The 18,218-nt window shown below is 41.6% G+C and overlaps 1 long non-coding RNA gene across 2 annotated transcripts; it reads left to right on the top strand.

Moving 5' to 3' along the window:
* The first annotated feature begins 8,895 nt into the window (after nt 1–8,895).
* Nucleotides 8,896–16,727, top strand: LOC148183589 (uncharacterized). 2 transcript variants are annotated; one of them, XR_015773462.1, is made up of 3 exons: nt 8,896–8,964; nt 9,971–10,089; nt 14,817–16,727. It is a non-coding gene; the product is annotated as an uncharacterized LOC148183589 (long non-coding RNA). The 2 variants fall into 2 exon arrangements; XR_015773461.1 differs by having other exon boundaries at nt 8,905–9,159.
* Nucleotides 16,728–18,218: the final 1,491 nt, after the last annotated feature.

The raw sequence follows: 18,218 nt of genomic DNA, 5'->3' as shown, positions 1-18,218 counted from the left end.
GGGGAAGGCAGGGGCAGCTGCTGAGCATTTGCAGGCAGCAACTCAGCTTCTTCTGTGCCCAGAGACACTTCTGTCTTTAGCAGGGATTCAAAATGTGATGTCTCTAAACCTTTCTTCCACAGATGCTGCTTCACATTGCATGTGCACCTAACGGGCTGCACCCTGATGGGAGCTACTTTTGACTTACACAGAGTTTTGGAAATTATTAGTTTTGGAGCCAGTCTATCACCCTGAACAGGTGGAAGAGATCATCAACAAATTTTAATCAGCTTTGAAAGTGGGTGTAGTTGATCCAAGAACAAAAAGGCATTCACCAAGTACTAAATCCAATCAACTGTGGGTGACTGATTACTTTTAGCTTTCTTAATTGATTGACTGTGGCATTTCTATGAAGGAGCTATTCTGAAACCCAAGGAAGTCCACACAAGTGTTTCTGTTCTCGGAAGAACTTGTAAGTGATGTGTTAAACCTGTGTTTGACTTCAACAGTACTGTGTGTTATAAGCCAAATATACAGATGGGTGTGTAAGAGCTCTGCTGGAATAATGGGTGGGTTTTTCCTACTGCTTAGTAACAAGTTAAATGGTGGAAGGCATAGGTTTTTGGATCCTTTGAAAAAAGTTTGAGGAGTATTTCCCAGTTAAAAGCTCCTTGTACGTGCCTATTAGCATCTAGCTATGGAGTTTTTAATAAGAGACTCCTTCCACCCCAACAAAGTAGCACAAAATCTACCTGTGTCTGTCTGTAAATGAATTGCCTTTGACCCACACACACAGAGGTGTGCATGAGAAGAGCTCTCTCCTGGCTGGCTGTCGTGGTGCAGCGCTGCACAGCTCAGCTCCAGCGTGTGTCTGTGGCAGAGCAGCCCTGCTGAGGACAGCTGGACACTGCACTGACACTGGCCCTGGGGGATGTGGCTGTGAGCTCACTGTGCATGGCTTATCTGGCCCAGCTCTGCCCTTAGAACACAATTCAGGTAGGCTTTGGGACACCAGTGTCAGATTTTTCCTGCTCTTTTACCTTACTGACAGCTACTTTTACTCACACAACTCAAAATGAACCTGTCAAGTCCTGAAGTATGACTTCCCCAGCAATGTGTTCTGGGGCAAATCATTAATGTCATTATTCTTTTATTTTCAACACAGTGAGACAACTCCAGCTGGCAACGAATGTGCATAATGCACAGGGATGCCTTTGGTATGATACAGAGCAACCTGTCAGAAGGTGACTCAGATCCAAATAAAGGTACAAGCCCTCATTGAACAGGGCTCAGTCATCACCCTCAGCTCTCAGACATGTCTGCTGATGGGTTGGGACCAAGGTTCTTGTGCGTTGATTGAGAATTTTTTAAAAATGTTTCTGAACCTGGCATTTTTGGCCGCAAACAATCAGAGTCCCTGGGAGCAGTCAGCTTCCCTGTAAAGCACAGACCTACTCCCGGGTCAGCCTCATATTTCTAATAACAGTAAGAAATCCCTTGGGAGTATTTTAATAAAAAATACTATCTTCCTGTTGTAAAACAGTGTAAATAAGTCACATCAATCTGTTCCTGAGCTTGGCTTGAGAGTTAGGGTGGGACTGTTGAGGTATTAAAATGAAAGAAATTCAGTTGGTAAAATGCTTTCTCTGGGGCCACTTTTTACTTGTGAATAGGGGTAGTTTGGTTAAGGAAAAAGACAAACACGCTGCTGGCATTGCATCTTTTTTTGCTACCCTGACTTTGAGCTGCATTATTTTTGCTTCCATCTGTGGAAAATACAACAGGTTGTCTTCAAAATGCACTTTTCAAGGTGCATAAAATCAGCAGTGGTCAATGTGTATCTAGTCTTTGCCAACTGTGGAAATTATCCAAGGTGTATCACACCTGCTGGAAATCTTTTAATTGCAGCCACAAATGCACTGTTCTCCTGCTCTTGGCTCCCCAGCCAGCAGCTGCCTGGAAGGGGAGAAAGAACTCACAAGGAACCAGTTCCCTGAGGATAAAAGGTCATTTTCCCCTCTTTGGGCTGGGTAGCAGGTCTGGGAGTTGTTAAGGTATCAGGACATGCAAATGCTGTTCCCATGTGAATGAACAGCTGGGCTGTGGCCACACTGTGCTCCCAGGGATGCTCCCGAGCCCTGTGTGTCCTGGGCCATCAAGGGATGATGTTCCTGGACCCAGATGCTGGGGAGCAACAGTCCTGGAGCTTCTGTGGAACGCATGCTTTGTATCACAGCAAGCCTTTAGTTTGGCATTTGCTTGGGGAAAGCAGCAAACAACAAACAAGTGTGGCTTAAATCAGAAACACCTGCAAAATTATGCAGGGTTTGTAAGTGGGTTTTAAATGAAAGTGGGGGCAAATTTTTTCTTGGCTTACAGTTTTGCAGTTTGTTGAAAAATTACATGGTCTCCATTCCCTCTTTCCAAAGTTAATTGTTGTCAAACCCAGGGCCAATTGAAATAAGCTTTTGTTACTCACAGTGGAGGAAGAAAAGCTGAGCAGGATCTGTTTGTGTTCTAAAAGCACACACAGCCAGTTCTGGGCCTGAGCTCTGGTTTGTGTTGCCTTGATCAAAGAAAGCAGATAGAGCAGCAGACAAAGCCTGGGCTGGGCTGTCAGCACAGTCGGTGGGTGCACTTGGCAGGTTGTACCTGGCATTCTCCTCTCTCTAGAAACCTGGATGTTTTCATCACATTAACTGTTAATTACTCCCCACACTGTTACCAGCAGTGCCAACACTGAGCTTCTTCACCTGTGCTTGGGTCTCCAGTCCCTCCATGCACTTGTGATGCAGACGAGCTCAAGTCAGGCTTTATCTGATGAAGTCCTGGTTTATTGGATTTCTGATTGCTTCCTTACTATTCATCCCAAATTAATAAAATTTCCTGTTGTTCAGCTCCCATTTATGTCTGTTTTTTTTTTTCTTTTCCATCATTAAACCTTCCTCATCTCTCACTCTTGAATCTCCACTGGTGACGAGTTTCCCTTTTCCCAAGACCTGGAAGCACTGTGGTTTCCTGGCTGGCCCCAGCACAGCAGCCTCAGGGCTGGAGAGGCTTGTGCTTGTCCCGATGACCTGCACAGAGAGAGAGCATCACTACAGCATCCACTGCAGATACAGATACATTTCAGGAAAAAATGGAAAGCAGCTCTCCTTAAATTACTGCGGAAATACAGACAATGTGCTGCTGGGCACTGGAACGCTTCCTCCCTTGCTCTCTAACAAAGCATTTGTCAAACACCAGGCATGTTCTGCTGTGTGTGGTTCGTGTCCTGAGGAGGAATTTTCCCCCATGTGTGACTGAGGAGCATTATGTGGTATTGTCAACACACACAGGGCTGCCCAGGCAGCTCTGAGTGCTCACATAACCCAAACAGCTCCCCAGCACAAGAAAAGTCACAAGATGATTTTTGTAATTCTAACTCCTATTTTCTTGCTGGAATAGAAATCTTTTTTGTTCATTCGTTCTTTTCCTTATTGGGTCTAATTTTATTGATTGTTGAACAAACTTGTACTAATGCTAAGCCCTTTCTGCCTGTATTAAAAAAGGATTTCCATGGACTTATAAGCTTACCTTTTTGAATCAGAATGCCATGTTGGTTTATCTCATAATCTTTAATATCTCATTACCAGCAGGAGCAGCATATGGAATCTTAAACTGAGCAACTGAAGGTCTTAGTTGTGAACAAATTGTGTTCATTGTAAAGTCTGAATCTGTGCAGAAAATCCCCTGTGCCTCTCCCATAGGTAGCTGCAAGAACTGTGTTCAGCCTGTAGATGCAGTGACTTGCAGTGCAGTATTTACCACAGGCAGTATCAGACTGGTGGGACTGGAGCTGCCTTGCTTCATTTCTTTCCCTTTGCAGCTTTTTCTCTCCTCTTTGGCATCAGTGTTGTGTCCTGGGGTTTTGGTTCAAGTGGAACCCAGTTAAAGCAGCTGCTTTTCAGCTGTGTGCTCATTTGTAGATGATATCTGATATCGATGGTGCTGCTCTTTTTGTTTATGTATCATTTTGTAAACTAAATGGTATTGTTTTAATGGATTTGCTGAAGAGCACAGCCAAGCATTCAGCTCATGAACTGTCCTCTTTGATTCACTGCTATTTGAAATTCAGTGTGTGACTGATCAACTGAGTTGCACAGAATTTTTTTCTTTATGTTGCCTGAATCAATCAAACTTTCTCAGTGAGAAACTGTAATTCGAAAGAAAAACACGCAAAACCGAAAAACCCTATTTATATACTAAGGCCTGGATTTTTAGGAGTGCAAAGCAGCATTAAAGATGGCTTAAGAAGTCAGCTGGAGTTTTCCTGGCATGAAATAGCACAGAGTTAGTGCAGTTTGTCTTACAGCACTCTAGTTTGGTCCCAGCATTGTAAGCAGGTATAAATCTGAGCAGCCCTGATGAGTGAGGAGGTTGTCTCTGCTTCAGTCTGGTCTCCAGGCCATGAAAAGTTGGTCTGAAAGTAGGAGGCAGCTGGGGCAGAGCTACAGCCAGGCTGAGAAACAAAAGGGAGGCCAAGAAAGAGGAGAAAGAAGGCAGAGGGAAAACATCTAGCACAAAAACGTGGAAAAAAACATGTTTCAAACATTTTCAAAGTGGAGAATTTGCTAATTTTTACAGTTGTCACAGTGAAAAATGGAGACACAAATTAATGGTATTCACTATTCTCTGATGAATTAAAATCAAATAACTATGTTTATTAAGTGTCAAAAGAAAAGATAATCTAAGAACATAAAGTTTGTTGCATGTTAAAGAGTACAGAACACAGACAATGGACCCAAGGCATCCCTGGGTGTGGCCCGAGGACTGTATGTTTGTAATGCATTGCATATGTCCCTCTATGCACATCTGATCTGGGGCTGGCAGTCTGTGCTGTTATTTCACTTGATTTGTATATTTTTAAAAGCCCCAGCTCCTTCCTCACTGAAGATGAGGAGATTATTTTTTATATTTGTTTTAATTGGACACAAGTAAAACAGATTCCTGACAATGCAAAAATCCAAACATTTCTCTTTCTGTTGTTTTTTAGAGAACAAATATTTTTAAGGGTTCAGAGGGCTCCGCAAGTCAAGTGTCAGAACAGGGAAATGAGAAAAAGTGGGAGATAGAGGGGAAATTGTGATGAAAAAGAATGACAGATTCCTGGCTTGGGAAAACAATAATGGGTATTATTGCCTTTTGGGTAGAATGAAAGGACTGAGCCCTTGGCTGGTGTTAATTGGCCCAACTCTTCTAAAGTTGGTGGAGGATTGATTCACAGCAGTTGTAATCTTCAAGTGAAATCCCAGGCCCACTGGGAGTTTTATCATTGTCTTCAAAAGAAAGATTGTAACCTGTGTGTTATTTTATTCAGTTACCCAGTGAATCTCTTAACAGCACAAGAACTGGGCTCAGCCAGCTCTTCCCTGGGGGAGGAGAGGGGGTCAGGCTGCTTTAGGAACTAGAAATGTGGAACTTGCTGTCTGGAAAAATTGTCCAAAACCTCCCAAACAAGCCTTTGTCTAATCTTAGTAGTTGGTGTTTTTTCACAGCTACTATTCAAAACTGCTGAACTGCAAAATTTTCAAATCCAAGCCAGGTGAAAACTTCAGCTTTTGGCTTGTTTCCTAAGAAGAGTTTGGGTTTGTGTCCAAGCTCCAGCAATGAATGCTGTGTTTCACACGGCCACGGCAGACAGCTGAGCTCCTGCTCACAGACACAGGAGCACACATCTCATTTTCACTGTCTGGTGTGCATGGGAGGCTGTTGCTGATCCTGGCTTATCAGAGGATAAAGTCCAGGAATATCAACACTACTGGAAAGTGTAAACCAAGCCAAGTGATGGGGGATGATGAGATTTAATGGCAGGAATGACAAAAAGTGCAGTTCTTGGCTGGACCAAGTCTCTTCCTGATGGAGTCAATGTAGGATTGGCCTTTGGCTGTCCCTGTGCACCACTGCTGAGATTTCAGAGGTGCCACAGGCCACACAAACCCTAAGGGACAGAAAAACAGTGTGAAGCTCCTATTTTGCATATTTTGTGGGGTTTTTTCCCATGCCTTGTAACTATTGAACCATCAGAAATCTGCTTTTAGGTTGCTATTCAGGCTTGGTTTGGCAGTTTCAAGCTTAGCCTCCTAATTAACTATGTGGTGTTGCAACCTGTGTATGCAGAATATTGACACATTCCTGATTATCTTACTCATGTATGCTGAATTTAAGATACTAAATTCAACTTCCCTTAGGAATAAACTTGGCTCTGTTCCTCAGGCTCTGACTGAAACGGTGCAAGGAACATCAAAATCCCACTGTCAACACCACACAGATCCACATAAAGCCAAGACAAACTCCCCTCAGAGCCCAGCACACATCTGCACACGACTGCACAGGAAACAGGCACAGAAAAGCAGTATATACAAGGCTCAAAGATGAGGAGGACTGGGGAGGACTAACTTGCTTGCTCTGAGTATTTTTCCTGAAAAGTTGTTTCCTTTTCTGTTGTTGGAAAAAAATGAACGGATAAAAGCGAGCTCCCCTTTGTCATAGGAATGTGGTCTCTTAAGGTGGCATTGACAAAATATCTCCTGTTTGGGGATGTTCTGTTCAAAAGTAGATTTAAAATTAGAATATAATTTTTTGGCAGGAATTCACTTGGTTTTTATGTGTTGAAAATAAGCCAGAGTAGTAACTGCCATGCCAGAATAGTGGTGTTTTAAGGGTTTCCATAAGGCAAAAGATAACAGAGAGAGTTTTTTTTGTCCTCTTGGTGTTTTCTTTGTATTTTTCCCTTTTCTGGTGAGCCTCTCCCCTGAAACTGTTTCTCAGCTTTTACTCTTACTCAGAAGTTGTGGTCCTCTCGGCATTACCTTTAGTTTCTCTTTTATTTTCCCTTTGCTCCTGTACTGACTTTGGAACTAGATTTTCAATTCCTTTCTTGGTCAGATTGCTGCCGATCCCTGTAGTGTCTGAGAGCTGCAATACTTCATCCTGTGATTGTTTTCTGTGATTTTATACCAAACACAGGCTGCTGTTGTGTTTGATGAGAAGTGAACAGTGCACAGCCATCATTTTCTGAGAGCTCACTGCAGACTTTGTGATATTGGCAGCATTCTTGCCGAGGTGCTGTTAGCAGAGGGGAGGGTAAGGCTCATGTCTCCAGCTGTGGCTTTCCAGCTCTAGACACTTTTGTGGGCAGGGGAAAAATAGGAAGAGTAGCTAGCAGGAGAGCAGGATAAATAATTATGGTGGGGAGAGCTAGGTTGAGGGTGTGGAAAGGGAAACTTTCCTTTTGGTCAGCTTGAAATGATGGCCTGTATTCTCTGCCAAGCCACATCCCTTTTCCTTAAAGCTCTTAGATGTTTAGTCTGTTCTCAAACAAGAATCGCATTTCCTTTTGAACATGAAAATAAAAAATAATCAGAGAGATCAGAATTATATATTCAGAGTTGACATTTTTTTTCCTTTACATGCATGCTCACTGCAACCCTAAGTTTGTGAATAGATGGACTGAGACCCCAAAGGTGTTTTACTTGCAAATTTTAACTAGGAATTTCATTTGGGAATTATTAGTGAAGGGCACTCTGGGGGGTTTGCCTGCACACCAGAGCTATCCAGGCATCAGACTAACTTTGTATGAGGACAGGAGAGTTGAGGAGAGCACGAGCCCTCTGACACCCTGTCCTTCCTCAGTCTCTCCTGTTGTTCCTACCCCTGTGCTTGGGGGCTGCCCAGAACCTGATGGAGAAGCCTCTACTTAGGATAGTCCTGTAATGGAGCACAGATCAGCACCATACCCCTGACAGTAAACGTGGACAACTCAAATCCAACGAGAAGTTCAGAATGCAGATGCAGACTGGAAGCCATTCAACATCAAATTGCCATGACTTTAATAAGGACAAGCAAAGAGCTGGAATCAAGAAGAGCCTGGCACACGGATCCTCCTCATGGCTCCTACGTAGCTGGCTCTTGAGAAATGGGTCACCAAATTCTGGAACACTGCTGCAGCTACCGATGCTGGTAAATAGCTGAAGCCCCTTTAATTCTGCCCAGCTTAGGGGAGTTAAAAATTCCAGCACATCACACCACAGCTTCCTCTTCGTGCTGCACAGGCACTCCATAAATCCACACAGCTCTCTCCCTCTTATCTGAATCGCAATGCAGTTATTAAACAAATTGTAAGTCTATTTCATATCCTTTTTACTACTTTGAAAACTGCACAATATAAGGCTTAATAAAAGCTGAATGCTCCAAAACTGCTCTTAGAACTGAAAATATGACTACATCAAAAGACTTTACAAGGGCAGGATTTTAATGGCTGAATAATACGCTGGAACAGAGCAGTAATTTCTTCTCGAATGCTGGGATGAATTATTTATGCTTTGACAACATTATGTGTCTCTAAAGCAGCTTTTAGTTATTCGCCTATTGGAGGACACAGCTGATCCTGCTGCCCACTCTTGTAATTACATTAACCTCTTGACACTACATGACAAGCTTTTCCTGTGAACTGCGATCAATAGCCCATAACTGCTACCTATTTAATAGGGCCATGGTTACACTTCAGTTCAGATATAATTAGCTCTTTTCCCCCTTCCTCTTTTTACAGAATGTAGAAAAAAACCCATGTTGTTTAAATTAAAAAAAAAAATACACACAACAAAATAAAGGATGTTAAGAAAAAGAATAAAAGCATTCAAACGACTGAATAGGCAAGTAATATGTTCCCTGAGTTTGGTTCAGAAATGTGCAGCCCTTCCATTAGTTCACATCTGCATTTAAAAGGAACAGAGAGCCATAGCACATGAGGACTTTTAGGAATCACTTACAGAAGTGTTGGTACAGGTGGGTAAGGCTGTGACAGGATACAGCTGAAGCACACACTGATAATGAGATAAAGGAGCCTCATTTCCTCCCTGTTTTACCTGGCTTTCACGTGTCACTGCTCACCATTGGAGCTACCTTGTCCCAGGGATAGATTTAGATTCAGATAAATACTTACAGGTTTGAAATAAAAGTGTTTGACTAATTGTGTTAACACTTTTAAACAAGTAGCACTTTCTTGATGCTAATCTTTTTGCTGTTATGGACTATTTGATAATGGATGCAATATGAAAGAGATTGATCTTCATCTTGATGTAATAGAAATTACCTGCTATGGGGCCTTTAAAACACGTTTTCATTCCTTGATCCTTGTAGGTAGGTGGCTGTGTTCATGCCATTGGCCCAGTCAACACTGCCCCAATTGTAATTTAAAATTTTGTATTCTCTACCCCATACAATTATTTACATTTTCATGTGCTACTTTGCAAAATGGCCTTCAGGAACTAGAGAGATTTTGTGGGGTTTTATTTTGTTGTTTGGTTGGTAGGTTGAGCACTTTATGCTGCTGCTCATTTTAACAGAACAGGATAAACACTTGTAATTAGGTTTTATAACTTTTTTTAAGTAGGCAGTTTGCAAGAATTGTATTCTTTCAATCAGGGTCCAAAGAAAATGAGCTGAAGAATTTCTTTCAAAATCCTACATGAGACTTCCAACCAGGTTTGCACCAAGCACAATTAATGTTATCAAAACATGACAAGGCAATATTGGTAGTGAAAGAACCTGACTGGTTTCTCTCATCAGGAACATATCTCTCTAGATCTGTGAGCCCTTTCCAGTGGGTGCCTCTGTATTTTAGGAACCTCACTTGAATTTCAACCCTTTCGGAGTTAGATGCTTAAACTTACGTAACATCTGGGTCTCAGGACTAGCCTGTCCTCTCTGAAATTACTGGAAAATATTTCTTTATTTGCTTGACTTCACTGGCAGGAAATTTTTTTTTGTGAGCATACCTGTTGTGACAAGTTTTTTTAAAATGCAAAAATTACAGACTCTAACTTCAGCTTATAAGCAGTTATTCTCTAACCTTCAGCTTATAAGTAGTTACCCTCTAAAGAAAATACATTCACTTGTAGTAAAAATAATAGCTTTTGTTTACTTGTGCTTGTACCCTTTCCTGACTTAGGTGGTGCTTAGGCCATGGATGTTGCTGAGGGCCTGGGAGGCCTCCTGACCCTGACTGTGCCTTGCTGTCACTAAAACAGAACCTGAACTGTTCTGTGGCATTGCTTCTCTGGAAAAAGGGTGAGGTTTGATGACTAACAGTATGTAGTCCCAGGAAGGCTTACCTTTGCTTAGTAAATATTATATTTCCTATTTCAAGACAATAACAAAGCCATGGTTTGCCCTGCCCTCAAAAGCTCAGAATAGAATAATAGATATGAAAGCATATTTCTGCTATAAAAACTTCCTTATCAGTGTGTGCAGTTGCTATTTGGACACAGTTGTTTTTTTTTTTTTTCTTCAGCATAGACATATTAACAGAATTGTTAACACTCTTCTAAATTAGAGGAATTGCCCTGTTTGAGATGGTAACCAGATGCTCCTGGGAAGAGCACTGGAGAAATCCACCATAAGGCAGAGATTCCAAGGAAACTCTGAAACACCTTCCATTTCTCCCAAGAGACAAAAGACAAGAAAGAGCTGCATAAGCAGTTAATAATGTATAATGAGTTAGAAGTTTAAAGTTTATGATGATTCATAATTATTATAAGAAAACCAGTTTGTCAGTTCATGAATTCAAGACAAGCTTGTTTTCCTGCATGCTGCCTATTGCCAATCTCTGTAGCTGTGAGGTGTTGTACTGCCTTTCAACAGAACTTTATTTCTGGAGAGGTTTTTTCTTGCCTTCAGCATGTCTGTCAAGTAAGTAAAGGGTTTGGCTAGGTTTTCTGTTCCTCCTCCTTAAATTAAAAAAAAAAAATAAGAAAAAGGATGCCAGTCAGATTTTCGAAGATATTTTTGGTAACAGAATTTCCCTCACACAGATTTGTTGATCCCAGGAGCTGACAAGGTGTGTTAAAGCAAGTTCTTATAAAACTGCTGTCCTAAGAAAAATGATAGATTATCTGCTTCTCTGCAGAAGGCAGACATCCTCTTTTCATGACTTGAGTATGTCAGAGGTTCTCAAATGTGAACCTCTTGTAGCCTTGACAATCTTGAGAATAGAGTGAAGGAGACAGAGGGAAAGGACCTGAGGGGAGGGCAGGGAAAGGACAAGGAAGGCTGACTGTCAGAGCAGGGCAGAAGCAGACACCACAGCAGCTGAATGGATGGGGCAGGCTGAGACACTTGCATTTGGGAATGCATCAAATGAGAAAAGGGTCATTTAGCAGCTTAGTAACTTCCATAACTAAACATCCCTCCACCCCAGATGGAAACAGTGATAATTTCCTTACCTATATTTTTATAGGTTAGTTCTGATAAGACTTTGGAAGATCTCAGTCTTCCTTTGAGGCTCCCCTTGTGTCATTTAACATGCCAATTATGTTTTGTCTACCAAAGAAACCCTCATCTATTTAGAAAAAAGGGAATGTTTTGTTTTTTCCAGTTTACAAAGTAGGAATTGAGACTCACTGAGAGGTAGTTATTTGATTAAAGGTCACCCAGCCAGTATGTGACAAAGTCAGGAACAGAAGTCAGATCTTCAGGACCACAGACCTGTTCTTTAATGGCAAGAATATCTCTCCTGCATTTTTACTGTTTGGAATAGGCTGAGAAGCTCTTCCTGACTGTAGATTTGTTTAATGGTATTACAAGATTAACACTAGTCATCTGGCTGGAATTTTCACTAACAAGTCATATCACTATGTGTTTATTTAATATGAGATAACCTTTCATTTTCCTGCCGGCAAATATTTCATTTCAGAGATACTAAGCTGACTAAAGTTACAACTTGCATGAGTGATATGAAATTTGAAGTTAAACAGCAGACTGTTTGTTATATTTATAACTGATAGCAAAAGGGATTTCAGTTCATAATTAAAAATAAAAAAATCAGGAGCTTGTCAGCATTAAAGTTAGGGAAGTCTGCATTGGGAAATGCACAGCGTAGCTATAGCATTTATACACCTATTTATTTTCTTGCACGCCCAAGTGATTAATCTGTGTGCTATCAGCTGGGCTCCCAAACAATGATTTCCTCAGCCCTGGATTGCACAGAGCAAGGCACAGCATGAAATGAGAGCTGCTTCAGTCTTCCTGGGCTGTTCTTTGTGCTGCAGCAACAGGCAGAGTCTGGATTGTTATGAGCAGGGTGTTCCTCATCCTGCCAGGCCTTTTCCTACAGCCCCTGCCAATTTGGCCTCACACTGGGGTACACTGGTCTTTGAAGGCTGAATGAGCTGAGAATGTGGTTTTGATTCTTATCTCTAAGCAGATATGGCACCTTCATCTGGCTTGGGGAAGGGGAAATGAGAATCAGACCTGGAATCACCAGTATGGCAATGCAGAGTGTTCCTGTGAGGCTGGCAAGACTCAAAATTGTAGGGTACAGCTCGAATGCAGGCACAAATCCATTAAAGACTGTATTACCCCAGTTTGGGAGCTTCTATTCCAGAGGACACTGGTGCATTCTTTTCTAGATAGGAGAGTTCAGACTCTTCTAAAGGTACCTGAGTAAAAAAAGTCTATGAGCATTTCACTGGGGTAACCCTGGAAGTCACAGAAAAAGGTATTTTCCCAGTTGTGTGGTAACCCACCCATTTGTCTATACATTATTTAACAATGGTCACCTAAGAATGGCAAGCAAGGGATATCTGGTGTCCCCTTTGAGGTGTTACAGGAATAGTATTCCATTACAGCATATAGTATCCATAATGGCTTGGGAGATACATTCTCTGTATCCAGTGTCCATTTTGAACAGGGAAGGAGAAAAATGGTAATATGATCACACTGTCCTCAGGCTGGGGGTTGGGACACAGCTGGGCTGCTTCTGTTGTAAGAAAAGCCTTGAATCCAGCAGAACAATTTACTTCCAAATTTGTTTTTCTATTGCACTATTCCGGATTGTTTGGGGGTGGGGGATTGGAGGGTGGCTTTTGCCATGGAACAGGACTTTAGCTGCTGCACAGCAGCTGTCTGCAGCAAGCAGCCCAGGAAGCCCACCAGTTTGTAGAGGTACAGGCACCCTGAAATGAAAAAAAACTGGAAACCTGGGCCCTGTATTTAGATAAAAGTTTGAGCTGTCTTCACCCAGGGTGGGTCCTGCTCCAATAATCCCAGGCAGGTGCAAAGTCAAAGGGAGAGAATTGCAAGACTCCTGCAATGCCAGGGATCTGACCCAAGCTGCTGAGCATCCCTGTGCTCCCCGGAGTGAAGGCAGCAGCCACCACCCCTGTGGTAAGAAATCTCCCTCTGTGGCTCCCTGACCAGACTTTCAGTAGGATTTTCCCCTCATCTCTCATCTTGTGCTTCTCATCCAAACCAAGTAGATCAAATTATTGTACCCCAGTCTTACCCTTTCATACTGCACAAGTTTTCTCACTTGACTGTTGCTCAGCTCTGTGCAGCCCAGCTAAACCTCCCACAAAATCAAATATGCAAAACTACAGGAAAAGTATATTTCCTATGTACTTTCTTGTTTTTCACTGTGTTTATATACAACCTCTGATGATTTTTAAATGTCATTCGTATTTTAAAATTATTTGATTAGATGTTTCATTAATTTTGCTCACACTTTAGTTAACCATTGCCATACCTAGCAGTCTCTATCAGGTTTGTTCACTTCAAAATCAGTCGTGCAGTCAAAGGAATTGACTTCCAACTGCTCTGCAAGGGTCTGTGGCACAGGTTGCCACAGAGTGTATGGTATTTTTTTGCTTCTTAACTAGATGAACATAACCCTCCTAATCAGATTCCTGTGGGAATGATCATGTATAGAAAGCTAAGATTTGCTTTCCCAAGCATTGAGACAAAATTATAAAACTCAATTTCCATAGTAATTGTAGAAAGCAAAGGTATCACAGATACTCATATCCATGGAGCATCTTGGTGTTTGTCTGATATTCTTATGAGATTTCTTTATTTCCTGAGTGGTTTTGCATTATTCAGCTGCTTCACTTTTGTCTATGGTCAAAATCTGATTTATCAAGATAAAGCTGTTATTTCCACAGGTAGATGTAACTCTTGAACTGAAAATAAAATGTAATATACTATGGGAAAATGCAAACTAAGATATATGAGAACAAAACCTTTCTACAGCATGCTCCAAATTGGCAGGGATATAACAAGAAATGATGTAGTAAAAAGACTTGGGATTGATTGCTTCCATAAAATTAGCTTTGATCTGCAATGTGATATAACCGGAAGACAGGCTAGCACAGTTTGGGGCTGCATTGATTGGAACACATCCTGGAGAAAATAAACCAGAGACTGGGTCTTGTTTTAACTCCTTGGGGTTTTAATGCTGTGGGTTTTTCCCCAGACTAGCAGCCCTCAGTCTTTGACAGTAATATCCTGAGGCCTCAATTACTCTGTGCGCACCCCCATGTACTTGTGTTTGGGGTGTCTTGTAAAGATATCTGTGGCCCAGAAAATACTGATTGCAGGGAAATAAATTGGTCTGGAAGGACTTCTGTATAGAGGTAAACATAAGGTGTTCTGGTAAAATTACATGCTTAGCAGGATAGCAGCTAAGTAACAAATTAATGCAAAATAATGTAATTGATGTATACAGAAGAGAAACAAGGATTCAGTCACACCATAGAAGCTACAATATAATTAGGAGCAGTAGAATGAACATAAAAAGGAAAAAAACTAATTTGAATATTAAGAAAAATATTCTGAACTGCCTTTAGCCTTTCAAATAACATCCCAAGTGAGGCTGTGGGGGATTCTTGAAAATTGATCCTATAGGTATTAATTAAAGAGCCAATAAACCTGCAATCGAAAGCAATCTTATCTCTCCTGGAGGGATTGCCCAAATGATCTGTGCGATATTTTTTCATCTCTATCTCCTCTGGTTTATGCAGATGAAAGAGAAAAGCAGCAGTGATATCTTCAGCACAGGTTCAGCACCTGGCTGTGGATGAAACGTTGAGTCCACCAGCCCTGCAGATGCCAATGGAAAAGGGCAGAGGAAGGAGGCACAAATGCAGAGCCCTGCTGAGAGCTGTATCGAGGCAAGGGAAAGCAAACTGCAACAGGGAATTTAGAGAGGAAAAGGAAGAAAAACCTTCTTGGAGGACAAATGTGTGCTCCTGAGGCTGAACCCACTGATGCAAGGGCAGCTCTACAGCAAAACAACCCAGAGAGCTCGGGGTCAAATGGTTCAGCAAAGTGCTTGGGTGCTGCCTGAAGGTGGAGGGGGTGCTTTCCTTCCCTTCTCTCAGCTGGTTTTGCTGAGAGGATCCATGGACTGCTGTGGAGGAACACAGAGCCCCAGACACCTCTGGATCTGCCCTTCTCCCTCCCCTCCACTGGGTCTTTCCCAGCAGTGGGTACCTCTCCCTCAGGCTGGAGAAACCTGCTCCTGCTCTTATTCCTCCTAGGATTTGATGTGCTCACTGTTGAAAGTGAAGAACTGTTTTACAGACCTGCATACAAAATGTATCCATGGATATATGTTTTCATGTATTTGAGGGAATTGAGCTGAGAGGGGTGAAGCTAAAAACTCTTTTCTGAGTGTGCGGTAGTAAATCCAATAATACATTCCCAAATGTTGTGTTAGGTAAAAGTCAACAGCTAAAGTAGTCATTGTATCAAACTGCTGGCTGAGATGCACCTTGGGCATGCCAGTCTCACTGTAAATGAAATTGTCTGTGTAGGCAGGAGCCACATGCAGCCACTGAGGGGGCTCCTCCCCGTTTGTGGGTCACACAAACACAGAAATCTGCAAGATCTCCATCTCATAACACCAGCAAAGCTTTTTCCTGTTTAGAACTGGGTTATTTCTCTCCCTTAAGAAACACCAGGCTTGACTTCTCTCACACATTGTGGGAGCTCCTGTTCCTGGGGAGGGGATTTCTGCTTGGTTTGTGTGCACGTGAGCCTGCTCACCTCAATTGCTTCAGTGTGACAGGGTAAAGCATCATTTTGTGTAATAAACATGGGGTTTGTTTTGTGAAAGGATGAGGCTGTGCTATCTGTTCAAAACTGTATTTTTGCAAAAATCTACGTGGTTTAATCTAATTTCAACAATATGTAAAGGAATTTAAAATGTAGCACTTGTCATGAACCATTTGGAAATGCAAAGAAAATTGCAGCTGTTGGTTTGCTGCTTTATTAACATTGTAGTCATTCTTCTTATTTTCCAAATGTTTTTGGTCTATTTAATGCATCTTCACTTGTGTGCAGGTAACTCAATTGTTATACTGATTTCTTGTACCAGAACTCCTGTTAAGTGGATGGATAATGCAAAAATGCTAACATTAGTGCATCACTGTTTTCTGTCAATTTTCTTCTGAAAGGTGGCCTCCTATTGATATCACTTTCCCTTGTAATCACATTGGCAATTGTTTGAGGGTGCCATGGGGAAGCTTTTAAACATGTGAATGTTCCAATTGCCTGTGAGTATCAGCAGTGGAAGAGCTTTTGAGGTCATGAAATGATCAGCACTAGTACAAGGTAACTTTTCTGACCAGGCAGCAACTAATTAATGTTGTCTGTGCAATGAGAAATGACTTTCCATGGCAGCTGATAGAAATCAACCCATAATACGACATTGAAGAATATTGGCAACTTGCCAAGCAAGTGAAGCTCACAGACACCTTGCAACAGAAAAAAAAAAATTTGATTTCTCAGATAAATGACGTTTGTAGGTTATTCATCTAGGTCCCATCATAGTGGGTGCTCAAGGTTTCCTTTCTTGATACTCCTCAGAAGAAATTTGCTTTGTTTTTCCCCGCCTGATTGCTAGAGTCTTTAGAGGATATTTGTTTTTAAGCCACAGCCTCTGTTATTTCCTTCTGCTGCCGGAGCTTAGTGAGAACTCAGCTCACTATGCCTCAGACATGCAATAAAGCCCAGTAGCAGAGGAAATAACAGCGCAGTTAACCTCCTTAACACTGATAATAAATAAGTGCTAATAAGATATGTACCAGGGTGGCAATTGCCCTGACATAATGAAATGCACTAGTTTAAATAAGTGGTAGCTGGTGTCATCATGCTTTTCAGTAAAGAACCTATGCAGGCACTATATTTTCTGGGTAATTTATGTGTCAGGTTCTGTAGGCAGCTTAGCCACTGTTAAGACATTTAGTCCAAGTGGCCCAGTTTTCATAAATTCTTGACACCAAGCAGAAACCTTTGTTTTTACAGGTGTCTATCTCTGATCTAAGCTGTTTCTTTAAAAATATTGCCCCGGCTGGGGTGGGGCGAGCATTCTTAGAAATCCAGTCTCTATTCTCCCTCTTTGTTTAAACTGCATTTCACTGCATTAAAGCCAGCTCCATTGAGGATCTTGCTCTCCAGTTGCTGCCGTGGCTCTTGATAGAACACAACATCTCTGCCATCAATTTATGTCCTTGCAGATCAAACAGCCCTCTTCATCTCACCCCACTGACAGCCCATCAGGACAGCTGTGTGAATATCCACACTCTGGAGCTGCAGAGGAGCTTTACTCCATTGCAAAGCAATTCTTCAGGCTGCCTTAGTGAGGCATTCTGAAGGAAAGGTTAAGGTTGTCTTTGCAGCAGACCCAATCCAGGAAAATGCAAAATGTCCCCCCCTCAAACAGGTTGTCTCACAGCTTGGGCCCTGCTTAGAGCAATTCATGTGCTGTAATTGAATTTCAATACCTACAAAAAAAAAAAAGGGTACTGAATAACCAGGAGATGTTTATAAGTAGCAATATTAATTAGACAATCATAGTTTATAAAAGCCACATGAGGATGTGATTTGTGAATCGTAACTAAGTCTCAGGGATTGTGCTAATTTATTATGGTTTGGAAATAGAACTGTAAATTTGTAAGCGTTGTGCCTCATTATTACGATTATTATTTTTTTTTACTCCACAGTTCCCTTGACACTTATTGTGTTACTAAAGACAAGAATAATAATACTAGAAAATGGTCATGTTTTATCTCTGTAATATTGCTGGCAAATTGAGACAGCATGGTAGCAAAATCATAGCAGAAGATTCCTCTGAAGTGCCCATGCCTTTGGTTTATGGAGCTTGTTAGATTTTCGTCATTGCTTGGTTGCAAAAAAACATCTGTTCCTGCTTTTGGGAAATATTTGTAGCACTTTTACAGCAGGATTTAATTACTGCCAGTGAATGGTGGTTGGGTGCCATACAGTACTAAAAGATTTTATCTATATTCCTCTGTATCTATGAAGTGTAAATGACAAATAAGAACACTATTTAACTGTGACTTTAGCAACAAAGGCTACTTGCTGAAGAGCTACGTGGTGAGAGAGTTCAAATGATGGTC

Source organism: Pseudopodoces humilis, chromosome 11 (genome assembly GCF_049639895.1).
Source record: "Pseudopodoces humilis isolate 2021_Gansu_Grassland_sample_001 chromosome 11, ASM4963989v1, whole genome shotgun sequence".
Taxonomy (NCBI): Eukaryota; Metazoa; Chordata; class Aves; order Passeriformes; family Paridae; genus Pseudopodoces; species Pseudopodoces humilis.
The sequence above is the reverse complement of the archived record's forward strand: the minus strand, read 5'-3'. Positions and strand labels throughout refer to the sequence as shown.